The sequence below is a fragment of the Bos indicus x Bos taurus genome, chromosome X (genome assembly GCF_003369695.1).
Source record: "Bos indicus x Bos taurus breed Angus x Brahman F1 hybrid chromosome X, Bos_hybrid_MaternalHap_v2.0, whole genome shotgun sequence".
NCBI classification, from domain to species: domain Eukaryota; kingdom Metazoa; phylum Chordata; class Mammalia; order Artiodactyla; family Bovidae; genus Bos; species Bos indicus x Bos taurus.
Genome location: NC_040105.1, coordinates 107236937 through 107251718, shown reverse-complemented (window position 1 = coordinate 107251718; position 14782 = coordinate 107236937).

Below are 14782 nucleotides of genomic sequence, written 5' to 3'. Positions count from 1 at the left end.
AAAAGTGAAAGTGAAGTCGCTCAGTCGTGTCCGACTCTTAGCGACCCCATGGACCACAGCCCACCAGGCTCCCCCGTCCATGGGATTTTCCAGGCAAGAGTACTGGAGTGGGTCGCCATTGCCTTCTCCCTCTATGTGGTGCTGCTGCTGCTGCTAAGTCGCTTCAGTCGTGTCCGACTCTGTGCGACCCCATAGACGGCAGCCCACCAGGCTCCTCTGTCCCTGGGATTCTCCAGGCAAGAATACTGGAGGGGGTTGCCATTTCCTTCTCCAATGCATGAAAGTGAAAAGTGAAAATGAAGTCGCTCAGTCGTGTCCAATTCTTAGCGACTCCATGGACTGCAGCCTACCAGGCTCCTCCGTCCATGGAATTTTCCAGGCAAGAGTACTGGAGTGGTGCCATTGCTTCTATGTGGTGAGTACTGCATTATTCAGGGGAAAACTGTGTAATTAACTAAATTCTGATGAGACACAAGATAAACAACATATGGTCAAACATTTAAATGCAACACATGGAATAAGAAAGTTAGAAAAACTTGGAGGATTTTTAATCTCAAAGTAGAAGTAGCATTTATGAGTAGTCTGTATATTTAATGTAGGTATCAAAAGCCTTCAAAAATCAGGTATAAATAAAAACTCAAAGCCTTGCAAGTGTTTTCTGTAAAACGAGGCATTGAAGTGGAGGACAATGGATCCACAGAGATGAGTTTGCTTGACCCCTACTGGCATCTCAAGATAAAATAAGGACACTGTTTCTGGCCCTTACCTAGATTGCTCACAGAACAAAAAGGTGATTTCCATGTATTGGAAGCAAGAGGACTGACTGTAGAATTAGTATCAAGTGGTGGTTGGGAGTCTGGATGGAGAAATGTTACCAGAAAAGTGAATTCATCTCATGGTGGTGTTGAGCCAGAAGATACAACCCAGCCAAAGCTCATGGGAAGGAAAAGTGTATTACTTGCAGGACTATGGAGAACACCATGCAGCTTTCTGGAGCACTGTCTGTCTAAAGCGCAAAGGTGGGGAAGCTTTAATCTATGGGAACAGGCATGTTGAGGCTTCCATGGTGGCTCAGACCGTAAACAATCTGCCCACAGCAGAAGACCCAGGTTCAATCCCTAGGTGGGGAAGATCCCCACAGGAGGGCATGGCAAAGCACTCCAGTATTCTTGCCTGGAGAGTCCCATGGACAGAGGAGCCTGGTGGTCCATGGTGTTGCAAAGAGTCAGACACGAGTGAGTGACTAACAGTTTACCTTTACAGGCATGTTTATTAAGGGTCTTGGGCTGTGCGAGACTCCAAGCTTCAGTTGATTGAAGTCCTGAGAGTCAGAACCAGTCACCATCAGCATCCCTTATGTTCCAGCTGGTCTGGTGTAGATATAGATATCTATTCTTCTTAATATTCTTTTCCCTTATCAGTTCAGTTCTGTCGCTCAGTCGTGTGTGACTTTTTGTGATCCCAAGGACCGCAGTACGCCAGGCTCCCGATCCATCACTAACTACCAGAGCTTGCTCAACTTGTGTCCATAGAGATGGTAATCCAATCCAATCCATCATCTTATGTCATCCCCTTCTCCTCCCACCTTCAATCTCTCCCAGCATCGGGGTCTTTGCCAATGAGTCAGTTCTTTGCATCAGGTGGCCAAAGTATTGGAGCTTCAGCTTCAGTATCAGTCCTTCTAATGAATCTTCAGGACTGATTTCCTTTAGGATGGACTGGTTGGATCTCCTTGCAGTCCAAGGGACTCTCAAGAGTCTTCTCCAACACCAAAGTTCAAAGGGATCAATTCTTGGGCACTCAGCTTTCTTTGTAGTCCAACTCTCACTTCCATACATGACTACTGGAAAAACCATAGCTTTGACTAGATGGAACTTTGTCGGCAAGGTAATGTCTCTGCTTTTGAATATGCTCTCTAGGTTGCTTAGAGCTTTTCTTCCAAGGAGCAAGCGTCTTTGAATGTTATGGCTGCAGTCACATTTCCAGGGATTTTGGAGCCCAAGAAAATAAAGTCTCTCACTGTTTCCATTGTTTCCCTATTTGCCATGAAGTGATGGAAACAAATGCCGTAATCTTTGTTTTCTGAATGTTGAGTTTTAAGTCAGCCTTTTGACTCTCCTCTTTCACTTTAGTCAAGAGGCTCTTTCATTCTGCTTCACTTTCTGTCATAAGGATGGTGTCATCTGCATATCTGAGTTTATTGATATTTCTCTTGGCAATCTTGATTCCAGCTTGTGCTTCATGCAGTCCAGCATTTTGCATGATGTACTCCACACCTAATTAAACATGGTGACAATATACAACCTTGACATATGCTTTTCCTAATTTAGAACCAGTCCGTTGTTCCATGTCTGGTTCTAACTGTTGCTTCTTGACCTTCATACAGATTTTGCAGGAGGCAGGTAAGGTGGTCTGGTATTCCCATCTTTTGGGAATTTTCCAACAGTTTGTTGTGATCCACACAGTCAAAGGCTTTGGCCTAGTCAATAAATCAGAAGTAGATGTTTTTCTGGACTCTCTTACTTTTTCTATGATCCAGTGGATGTTGGAAATGTGATCTAAGGTCCTTTCCCTTTGCTAAATCCAGCTTGAACATCTAGAAGTTCTTGGTTCACGTATGTTGAAACCTCACTTGGAGAATTTTGAGCATTAGTTTGCTAACATGTTAGATGAGGACAATTGTGCAATAGTTTGAACATTCTTTGGCAGTTCCTTTCTTTGGGAATGAAATGAAAACTGACCTTTTCCAGTCCTGTGGCCACTGCTGAGGTTTCAAAATTTGCTGGCATATTAAGGGCAGCACTTAACAGCATTATTTTTTAGGACTTGAAATAGCTCAGTTGGACTTCCATCACCTCCACTAGCTTTGTTCATAGTGATGCTTCCTAAGGACCATTTGATATCGCTTTCCTGAATGTCTGGCTCTAGATGACTAATAACACCATCGTGGTTCTCTGGGTCATTAAGATCTCTTTTGTATAGTTCTTCTGTGTAATCCTGCCACCTCTTCTTAATATCTACTGCTTCAGAAATGGCCCATAGCATTTATTTCCTTTTCTGTGCCCATCTTTGCATGAAATGTTCCCTTGGTATCTCTAATTTTCTTAAATAGATCTCTATTCTTTCCCGTTCTGTTGTTTTCCTCTTTCTTTTTACATTGTTCACCTAAGACGTTTTCTTATATCTCCTTGCTATTGTATGAAACTCTACATTCAGATGGGTGTGTCTTTTTCCTTTTCTCCTTTGCCTTTAGCTTCTCTTCTTTTCTCAACTATTTGTGAGGCCTCCTCAGACAACACCTTTGCCTTTCTGCATTTCATTTTGGTGGATGATTTTGACCATGGCCTCCTGTACAATGTTAGGAACCTCCGTCCATAGTTCTTCAGACACTCTGTTGACCAGATCTAATCCCTTGAATATATTTGTCCCTTCCACTGTATAATCATAAGGGATTTGATTTAGGTCATACCTGAATGGCCTAGGGGGTTTTCCCTACTTTCATCAATTGAAGTCTGAATTTTGCAATAAGGATGTCATGATATGAGCCACAGTCAGCTCCCGGTCTTGTTTTTGCTGACTCTACAGAGCTTCTCCATCTTTGACTGCAAAGAACATAATCAGTCTGATTTTGATATTGACCATCTTGTGATGTCCACGTGTAGGGTCTTCTCTTGGGTTGTTGGAAGATGGAGTTTGCTATGACCAGTGCGTTTTCTTTGCACAACTCTTTTAACCTTTGCTCTGCTTAATCTTCAGAGAAGGCAGTGACACCCCACTCCAGTACTCTTGCCTGGAAAATCCCATGGACGGAGGAGCCTGGTAGGCTGAAGTCCATGGGGTCGCTAAGAGTCAGGCACGACTGAGTGACTTCACTTTCACTTTTCACTTTCATGCATTGGAGAAGGAAATGGCAACCCACTCCAGTGTTCTTGCCTGGAGAATCCCAGGGACAGAGGAGCCTGGTGGGCTGCCATCTATGGGGTCGCACAGAGTCAGACATGACTGAAGTGACTTAGCAGCAGCAGCAGCTTAATTTTGTACTCCAAGGTGAAATGTGCCTGTTACTCCAGGTATCTCTTGGCTTCCTACTTAAAAAAATAATTTATTTATTTTAATTACAGGATGATGACTTTACAATATTGTGGTGGTTTTTCCCATACATTGACATGAGTCAGCCACTGGTGTACATGTGTCCCCCTGTCCCAAACCACCCTCCCACTTCCCTCCCCATCCCATCCCTCTGGGTTGTCCCAGTACACCAGCTTTGAGTGCCCTGTTTCATGCATCGAACTTGGACTGGTTGTCTATTTCATATATGATAATATACATGTTTCAATGCTATTCTGTCCTATCATCCCACCCTCCCCTGCTCCCACAGAGTCCAAAAGTCTGTTCTTTATATCTGTGTCTCTTTTGCTCTTGTGTTTAGGGTCGGTGTTACCATCTTTCTAAATTCCATATATATGCGTTAATATTCTGTATTGGTGTTTTTCTTTCTGACTTACTTCACTCTGAATAACAGGCTCCAGTTTCTTCCACCTCATTTGAACTGGCTCAAATGTGTTCTTTTAAATAGCTGAGTGATATTCCATTGTGTATATATACTACAACTTTTGTAACCATTCATCTGTCTATAGACATCTAGGTTGATTTCATACCCTAGCTACTGTAAGGATTGCTGCAATGAACACTGTGGTGTGGGCGTCTCTTTCAATTCTGGTTTCCTTGGTGTGTTTGCCCAGCAGTTGGATTGCTTGGTTCTATGGCAGTTCTATTTCGAGTTTTTTAAGAAGTGTCCATGCTATTCTCCATAATGGCTGTACTAATTTGCATTCCCAGCAACAGTGTAAGAAGGTTCCCTTTTCTCCATACCATCTCCAGCATTTATTGTTTGTAGACTTTCAGATGAGAGCCATTCTGACTGGGGTGAGATGGTCCCTCAAAGTAGTTTTGATTTGCATGTCTCTGATAGTGAGTGATGTTGAGCATCTTTTCATGTGTTTATTAGCCATCTGTATGTCTTCTTTGGAGAAATGTCTGTTTAGTTCTTTGGCCCATTTTTTGATTGGGTCATTTATTTTTCGGGTATTGAGCTGCATGTGCTGTTTGTATGTTTTGGAGATTGATTCTTTGTCAGTTGTTTCGGTTGCTATTATTTTCTCCCATTCTGAAGGCTGTCTTTTCACCTTGCTCATAGTTTCCTTCGTTGTGCAAAAACATTTACATTTAATTAGGTCCTGTGTGTTTATTTTTGCTTTTATTTCCATTACTCTGAGAAGTGGGCAATAGAGGATCTTGCTGTGATTTATGTCAGAGAGTATTCTGCCTATGTTTTCTTCTGGGAGTTTTACAGTTTCTGGTCTTACATGTAGATCTTTAATCCATTTTGAGTTTACTTTTGTGTGTGGTCTTAGAAAGTGTTCTGATTTCATTCTTTTACAGGCAGTTGACCAGTTTTCTCAGCACCACTTGTTAAAGAGATTGTCTTTTCTCCATTGTATATTTTTGCCTACTTTGTCACAGGTAAGGTGTCCATAGGTGCAGGGATTCTTCTCTGAGCTCTCTATTTTGTTTTGTTGATCTATATTTCTATCCTTGTGCCAGTGCCATACTGTCTTGATGACTGTAGCTTTGTAGTATAGTCTGGTTGACTTCCTACTTTTGCATTGCAGTCCCCTATAATGAAAAGCACATCTTTTTTTGGTATTAGTTTTAGAAGGTCTTGTAGGTCCTCATAGAACCATTCAACTTCAGCTTCTTTGGAATTAGTGGTTGGGGCATAGACTTGGATTACTGTGGTGTCAAATGGTTTGCCTTGGAGACGAACAGAAATCATTCTGTCCTTCTTGAGATTGCACGCAAGTACTGCATTTTTTACTCTTGTTGACTATGAGGGCTACTGCATGTCTTCTAAGGGATTCTTGCCCACAGTAGTAGATGCAATGATCATCTGAGTTAAATTTGCCCATTCCAGTCCATTTTAGTTCACTGATTCTTAAAATGTCAGTGTTCACTCTTGCCATTTCCTATTTGACCACATCCAATTTACCACGATCATAGAACTAACATTATAGGTTGCTATGGAATATTGTTCTTTTTGGCATCAGATTTTACTTCCATCACCAGTCACATCCACAACTGGGCACTGTTTTCACTTTTGCTCTGTCTCTTCATTCTTTCCCGAGTTATTTCTCCACTCTTCTCCAGTAGCATATTGGGCACCTACAGACCTGGGGAGTTCATCTCTCAGTGTCACATCTTTTTGCCTTTTCATACCATTAATGGGGTTCTCAAGGCAAGAATACTGAAGTGGTTTCCATTCCCTTCTCCAGTGGACCACATTTTGTCAGAACACTCCACCATGACCCGTTCATCTTCGGTGGCCATACACCGCATGGCTCATAGTTTCATTGAGTTAGATAAGGCTGTAGTCCATGGGATCAGTTTGGTTAGTTTTCTATGACTGTGATTTTCATTCTGTCTGCCCCCTTATGAATAAGGATCAGAGAGTTATGGAAGCTTCCTGATGGGAGACAATGACTGTAGGGGAAACTGAGCCTTGATCTGATTGGTGGGGCCATCCTCAGTAATCTTTAATCCAATTTTCTATAGATGCAGGAGACTGTGTTCCCTCCCTATTGTTTGGCCTGAGGCCAAAATGTTGACCCACGCTTCCACCAGACACTCCTGGATTCTCACAGCAGATTCTAACTCAGTCTCATGTGGGGACACTCCTCCTTTCTCCTGGCTCCTGCTGCACACAAGGTTTTTTTGTGCCCTCCAAGAGTCTGTTTCCCCAGTCCTGTGCAAGTTCTGTAATCTAATCCTTCTGGCTTCCAAAGTTTAATTCTGTGGAGGTTCTCAGTCCCTTTGCTAGATCCCCAGTTTGGGAAATCTGTTGTGGGTCCTAGAACTTTCTTAACAGTGTGAGAATTTCTTTGATATAATTGTTCTGCAGTTTGTGTGTTGTCTGCTCGGCAGCTCTGTGGTCGAGCTAATGGCAACATCCTCCAAGAGAGCTTATGCCACATGCTAAGTGCCCCAGGTCTGCTGCAGCCAGAGCCCCTTTCCATGTGGCAGGTCACTGCAGACCCGTGCTTCCGCAGAAGACACTCAAACATTCAAAGGAAGGTCTGGTAAGTCTCTGTGGTGCCTCAACATTATCCTGTTGATGGTTGTTTAGCAGTGAGTTGCAATTTTGGAGTTCTCGCAGGAGAAGATGAGTACACATCCTTTTACCCTGACATCTTTCCCCTTATAGGTTATTACAAAGTGTTCTGTGTAGATGCCTGTGCTATACAGTAGGTCATTGTTGAGTATTTATTTTACTTTCATTTTTAAAGTGTTGATTTATCTTGTTTATTTCATTTATCTATTTTTGGCTGCACTGTCGTTGTTGCTGTGCCCAGGTTTTCTCTATTTTCAGAGAGTGGGGGCTACTCTTACTTGTGGTGTGAGGGCTTCTCATTGTGGTGTCTTCTCTCTTTGTGGAGCACAGGCTCCAGAGTATGCAGGCTTCTGTAGTTGCAACACATGGGCTCAGCAGTTGTGGCTCCGAGGCTTCGAGCACAGGCTCAGAACCCCTCACACTGCACAAAAGAGAAGCCCACAGTCTCCTCAACTAGAGGAAAGTCTGTGCAGCAACAAAGACCCAGTACAGGCAAAAATAGACAATAAATAAATAAACAGAATTATGAAATAACAACAGCAATAAAACTCCACAAAAAGCAGAGCTGGTATCAGGTAGCCCAGTAACTAGGTCTGTTTGTCTCTGGTTCATTGCACTGCTGCTTTCTTTCTGAAATGCAAAAAGAAGGAAACCTACAAGGGGCAGTCTACAAGGGTTGGAAATCTACAAGGGTTGGAAAACTACAAGGGTGGTAAAGGCAAGCACCAGGGTGTAAGTAGCATGAGGTCAAAGGAGAATAGGTGCAGGGTGTAGGTCAAGTAGAGTTAGGGGGCACAAAAGCAAACTTAGTTAAAGAGTACAGATTAGGAGCAGTAAGGAAAATCTAGGAGAGATTAAGCCTGCTCACTGTTATCTTTATCTTCTTTGCTCTCAGCAAAGAAAAGAAAATCATTTCTCTTTTTTCTTTTTCACTGCAGCCCTGGGCTTGTGGCCCCCTCCCTCCCATCTCTGCCTCCGCCTTTAAGAGGCTTCCCCTCTGTGTCCTCTTTCGTCTCTTCAAAGGACTCTGTCAGTTGGATTGAAGATCATCCTAACCCTACATGAGCTTATATGGATATCCTTAACTACATCTACAAAGAACCTTTGCCCAGATATGGCCTTGTTCTGGGAGGATGCATCTTTGTTTGGCCATCATTCACCCCATTCTCTCTGTATAAAATAACCCTCATTTTAGGAGATCATCACAGGCCCATATAGACGGGCATAGACAGCAGCCACACAGGTGGAGTCTGGAGAGAATGAGTTACTTGCAGTCCCCTGGAACGTATGAAGGCCTGGCTTCATCAGGTGAGGTGAATCACAGGGAGTAGAGGGGCATGGTCTTGTTCAGACTTCAAAAAGACCACTTTGCAGTGGGATGTGAGATGCACTGTGGGGGCAGGGAGCTTCGTCAGGGCCTGATGGAGGGGTTAGGCTTGGGCCAGGGCCTTGGCTATAGAGCGGACGTAGTGTGGGAGTTGGCCATGCACCCTGGAGGAGGAGCTGACAGTCACTGGGGCACAAGGAACTGGGAACCTGGGAGGCCTCCGTGTTCCTGAACCTGAAGAGGAAATGTTAAAATTTTACATCACCTCCTGCTCCTACTGCCTCTGTAACTCAGCTTGCTCCTTGCAAAGTCTGGATCACCTAGGTCACACAGTCTCAGAAAGTGGAGATTTACAATACTCGGAGCTGGAGCTTGTCTCCCTCACCCTTGTCCTGCCCCCTGCATACCTGCTTAATCATGCCTGTCCATGATAATGCACAGCCTGTGTCCCTGACACTCCCCTCACCTCTAGGGGAACTCCCCGCTCTGCTGGAGCACTTCCAGTGGCTGTGGGTGGCCACTGACAGGACTCTGGTCTCCTCAGGACCCACTGGGACTTCAGCTTAGGGACAGTGTGAAGTTCAGCTCAGGCTGACAGGAGATGGGTCACCACAGGACCCATGTGATTTCAGCTTTGGGACATTGTGGGGTTCAGTTCAGGCTGATGGAATATTGTCTCCTCAGGACCCACTGGGGCTTCAGCTTTGGGACATTGTGGGCTTCAGTTCAGGGAGATGGGAGTCTAGTCTTCTAAAGACCTGCTGGTGCTTCAGCTTTGGGACTTTGTGGTGTTCAGTTCAGGGAGATAGGCAGCCTGGTCTCCTCAGGACCTGCTTGGGTTTTGGCTTTTAAACATTGTGGGGTTCACTTCAGGCTGATAAGTCTCCTCAGGACTCATTTGTGTTTCAGCTTTGGGACTTTGTGGGGTTCAGTTCAGGCTGATGGGGTTCTAGCCACTGAGGACCTATTGGGGCTTTGGCTTTGGGACACTGTGGGGTTCAATTCAATCTGACGGGAGCCTGGTCTCCTCAGGACCCACTGGTGTTTCAGTCTTGATACATTTTGAGGTTCAATCCATGGTGATGGGAGTCTGGCCACTCAGGACCCATTATGGCTTTGGCTTTGGGACATTGTAGGGTTAGCTCAGGCTGATGGGAGTCTGGTCTCCTCAGGACCTGTTGGATTTTCAGCTTTGGGACTTTGTGGGGTTCAGTTCAAGCTTACAGAAGTCTGGTCTTTTCAGGACCCACTGGGATTTCCACTTTGGGACATTGTGGGGTTCAGTTCAGGGAGATGGGAGTCTGGTCACTGAGGACCCACTGGGGCTTTGACTTAGAAACATTGTGGTGTTCAGTTCAAGCTGATAGGAGCCTGGTCTTCTCAGGACCCACTGGGGTTTCAGCTTTGATACATTTTGGGGTTCAATCAAGGGTGATGGGAGTCTGGTCTCCTCAGGACCTGCTGGTGCTTCAGATTTAGGACTTTCTGGGGTTCAGTTCAGGCTGACAGAAGGCTTGTCTTTTCAGGACCCACTGGGGTTTCAGCTTTGGGACTTTGTGGGGTTCAGTTCAGCGAGATAGGAATCTGGCCATGGAGGACCCACTGGAGCTTTAGTGTTGTACATTGTGGGGTTCAGTTCAAGCTGATGGGAGTCCGGTCTTCTCATGATCCAGTGGGATTTCAGCTTTGATACATTTTGGAGTTCAGTCCAGGATGATGGGAGTCTGGCCCCTCAGGACCCATTATAGCTTTGGGACATTGTGGGCTTCAGTTCAGGCTGACAGGAGCTTGGGTTCCTCAGGACCTTCTGGGGCTTCATCTTTGGTACATTGTGGGGTTCCATCGAGTCTGAGAGGAGTCTGATTTCCTCAGGACCTGCAGGGAGGTACCGCTAAAGGAAAAGGTGAGGAAAATTGGGAAGAAACTTTCTGTGTGTGGCTGTTGCTGAGTGTCTGTCTTCAGAGGACCCAGGACTGTTAGGGCTTGATGTGGAAAGCTGTGTTTTTTCAGTCAGTTTTTGCCTGTGATATATAATGATTTCCAGTGTTGTTCCTTGGTGTGTGGTATCCATTTTCCCCAGCATAGTTTATTGAGGGGACTGCCCTTTCCTTGGTGTATGTTCTTGACTCCTTTCTTGTGAAGTAACTAACCACATGCCCTGCCTGTAGATTTATTTCTGAGCTCTCTGATCTCTGTGCCTGTCTCTGAGCCAGTTCCACACATCCTGTGGTGCCTTTAGGTGCGTAATGTGGATTGAAGTCAAGGAGGGAGATAACACCAACCTGTTCTCCTTTCTCAGGATCACTTGGGCTTTTCTGAGTCTTTTGTGACCACACACATGTTAAGATTGCTTTTGTTTATCTGAAAAATGTCACTGAAATGTTGATAGTGATCACATAAATGTGTACATTGCTTTGGTTAGAAGAGACATCTTAACGAAATTTTTACCCATTATCTTGGGATATATCTTTGTGTTGTTTAGTTGCATTGATCAGTGTCTTGCAGTTTTTAGCTTGTAGGTCTTTGAAGTCCTTGGTTGACTTCCTAGCTTTTCTGGGAGATGAAATTTTAAGTGGGATTATTTTCTTGATTTTATGAATTAAGTCTTTCAGAATAGATCTCCTTAATTTTACAAAGTCCACAATAATTTTATTTTATGGACTGACAGGCTGTGTGTTAAAACTCAAAAGCTCGTGATACACAGGACAAACCCAAGGCCATGTAGATTTTCTGTTTCAGTTTGGTCGCTCAGCTCCCAGAGCTTGCTCAAACTCATGTCCATCCAGTCAGTGATGCCATCCAATCATTTCATCCTCTGTCGTCCCCTTCTCCTCCCTCCTTCAGTCTTTGCCAGCATCAGAGTTTTTTCGAGTCTGTTCGTCACATCAGGTGACCAGAGTATTGGAGTTTCAGCTTCAGCATTGATCATTCCAAAGAATCTTCAGGACTGATTTCCTTTAGGATGGATTGGTGGGATCTCCTTGCAGTCCAAAGGACTCTCAAATGTCTTCTCCAACAACACAGTTCAAAAGCATCAATTGGCCTAAGGCTTTGGCATAGTCAATAAAGCAGAAGTAGATGTTTTTCTGAAACTCGTTTGTCTTTTTGATGATCCAACAGAGATGCTGGCAATTTTGCCTTTCATTCCTCTGCCTTTTCTAAATCCAGCTTGAACATATGGACGTTCATGGCTCATGTACTGTTGAAGCCTGGCTTAGAGAATTTTGAGCATTACTTTGCTAGCATGTGAGATAAGTACAATTATGTGGTAGTTTAAACATTCTTTGGCATTGCCCTTCTTTGGGATTGGAATGAAAACTGACAACCTTTTCTAGTCCTGTGCCGCAGCTGAGTTTTCCAAATTTGCTGGCATACAGAGTGCAGCACCTTAACAGCATCGTCTTTTAGGATTTGAAATAGCTCAACTGGAATTGCATCACCTCCACTAGCTTTGTTTGTAGTGATGCTTCCACAGGCCCCCTTGGCTTCACATTCCAGGATGTCTGGCTCTAGGTGAGTGATAATACCATCATGATTATCTGGGTCATGAAGATCTTTTTTGGTATAGTTCTCCTGTGTATTGTTGCCAACTCTTCTTATTATCTCCTGCTTCTTTTAGTTCTCTACCATTTCTGTCCTTTATTGTGCCCATCTTTGCATGAAATGTTCCCTTGGTATCTTTTATTTTCTTGAAGAGATCTCTGGTCTTTCCCATTCTATTGTTTTCCTCTATTTCTTTGCACTGATCCCTGAGGAAGGCTTTCTTATCTCTCCTTGCTATTCTTTGGAACTCTGCATTCAAATGGGTATTTTCTCCTTTCTCCTTTGCCTTTAACTTCTCTGCTTTCCTCAGCTATTTGTAAGACCTCCTCAGACAACCATTTTACCTTTTTGCATTTCTTCTTCTTGTGGGTGGTCTTGATCACTGCCTCCTGTACAATGTCACAAATCTCCATTCATAGTTCTTCAGACACTCTGTCTATCAGATATAATCCCTTGAATCTATTTCTCACTTCCACTGGATAATCATAAGGGATTTGATGTAGGTCATACCTGAATGGTCTAGTGATTTTCTGTACTTTCTTCAATTTAAGTCTGAATTTTGCAATAAGGAGTTCATGATCTGGGCTCCAGTCAGCTCCCATTCTTGTTTTCCCTGACTGTATAGAGCTTCTCCATCTTTGGCTGCAAAGAATAAAATCAGTATGATTTTGGTATTGACCATCTGGTCATGTCCTTGTGTAGAGTCTTCTCTTCTGTTGTTGGAAGAGGGTGTTTGCTATGATCAGTGTGTTCTCTTGTCAAAACTCTGTTACCCTTTGTCCTGATTCATTTGGTGCTCCAAGGCCACATTTGCCTGGAGTAACACTCCAGGTATCTCTTGACTTTTACGTTGCAAGACTGGTCCAAGAAATGGCCCAAGACTTTGCTTTAAATGCTGTCACCAATTAAGAATGAAAGGATCAAAATGAATCCACCACAGGTATACATGATTCATTTTGATATTTGGCAAAACTAATACAATTATGTAAAGTTTAAAAATAAAATAAAATTTAAAAAAAAAGAATGAAAGGAGAAGGTTAGGGAATGGAAGAAGCCATTTAAGGGAGATTATTAGGTGAAGCACAGTAAATAAGGGTATGGTGGTTTTGCAGAATAACATACAGGTCCATTCCTTAGACAAGCTTTTCTTGATATTTAGTCATCATCCAATTCCTAGCCCAGAGAGGGACACACCCTTACAGATGGAGATATCATTAATAAATGTAAATTTGCTTCATAAAATGGCATTTCTACTTGGTTTTCCAAGATTCTCCTGGTGCTGCTGTTTTCTAAAATTAATCAGTTCAAAATAATCCTTTTGTCAAATGGGCATATTTTAGGTGTCCTGTTTTGTGCTCCCCTTGACATGTCTGTGTCCTAATTTACTTATGAATGCATCTGTGGAAGGACATCCTGATATCTTTAAGTTTTTAACTATTATGCATAGAGCTCTTGTACATTACTTGAGGCGAGATTTTACTTCACAGTTTTGCAAAGCAGTTGTCTAAATACAAGAGGTACACTTCTTGGATCCTAAGATGAGACTATTTATATTTGGAGAAAAGTGCCAAGCTGTCCTCCAAAGTTGACTGTCCATGCATTCCACCAGCATCTTGAATGACTTCTTTTATGCTTGTTTACTCTCTCTTTATCTTCTTTGGCCAGCTGTATATTTCAATCTTTAACAAATTTTAAAGAGGTCGTTTGGTATAATTTGATTCAGATCCTTTTTCAGATATGTGTTTTGCAAATGGCACTAGTGATAAAGAACCTACTTGCAAATGCAGGAGACATAGAAGATGTGGGTTTAACCTCTGGGCTGGGTGGATCCCCTGGAGGAGGGTGTGGCAGTCCACTCCAGTATTCTTGTCTGGGGAATTCCATGGACAGAGGAGCCTGGCAGGCTACAGTCCATAGGGTCACAAAGAGTAGCACATGACTGAAGCAACTGAGCATGCATGCAGTATGTACTTTGTCTTTTGGTTTTATGAATAAGGTCTCCCATAGAGTAGACATTTTTAATTTTATAAAGTCAACATTATTTTTTCTTTTGTTGATACACTTTTTTATTAAAAGCTATTTTTTGTATTATTTTTAATTTTGGCTGCACTGTGTCTTTGTTGTGCACAGGCTTTGTCTAGTTGTAGTGGTGGGGCTACTCCTAGTTACAGTATGTGGTGTTCTCTTGGAAGTGGCCTCTCTTGCTGTGGAGAATGGGATTCTAGGCTCTTGGGCCCAGTAGAAAATATTTTAAAAATATTTTTCCTGATGCGTGAGCATAGGATATTTTTCTTTTCTGTTTTCAATTTCTTTATCGATGTCCTATAGTTTTCTTTTTTTAATATAAAATTGGAGGCTAATTACTTTACAATATTGTATTGGTTTTGCCATACATCAACATGAATCCACCACAGATGTACATATGTTCCCCATCCGCATTCCATATATATGCGTTAGTATACTGTATTGGTGTTTTTCTTTCTGGCTTACTTCACTGTGTATAATAGGCTCCAGTTTCATCCACCTCATTAGAATTGATTCAAATGTATTCTTTTTAATGGCTGAGTAATACTCCATTGTGTATATGTACCACAGCTTTCTTATCCATTTGTCTGCTGATGGACATCTAGGTTGCTTCCATGTCCTGGCTATTATAAACAGTGCTGCGATGAACATTGGGGTACACATGTCTCTTTCAATTCTGGTTTCCTCAGTGTGTATGCTCAGCAGTGGGATTGCTGGGT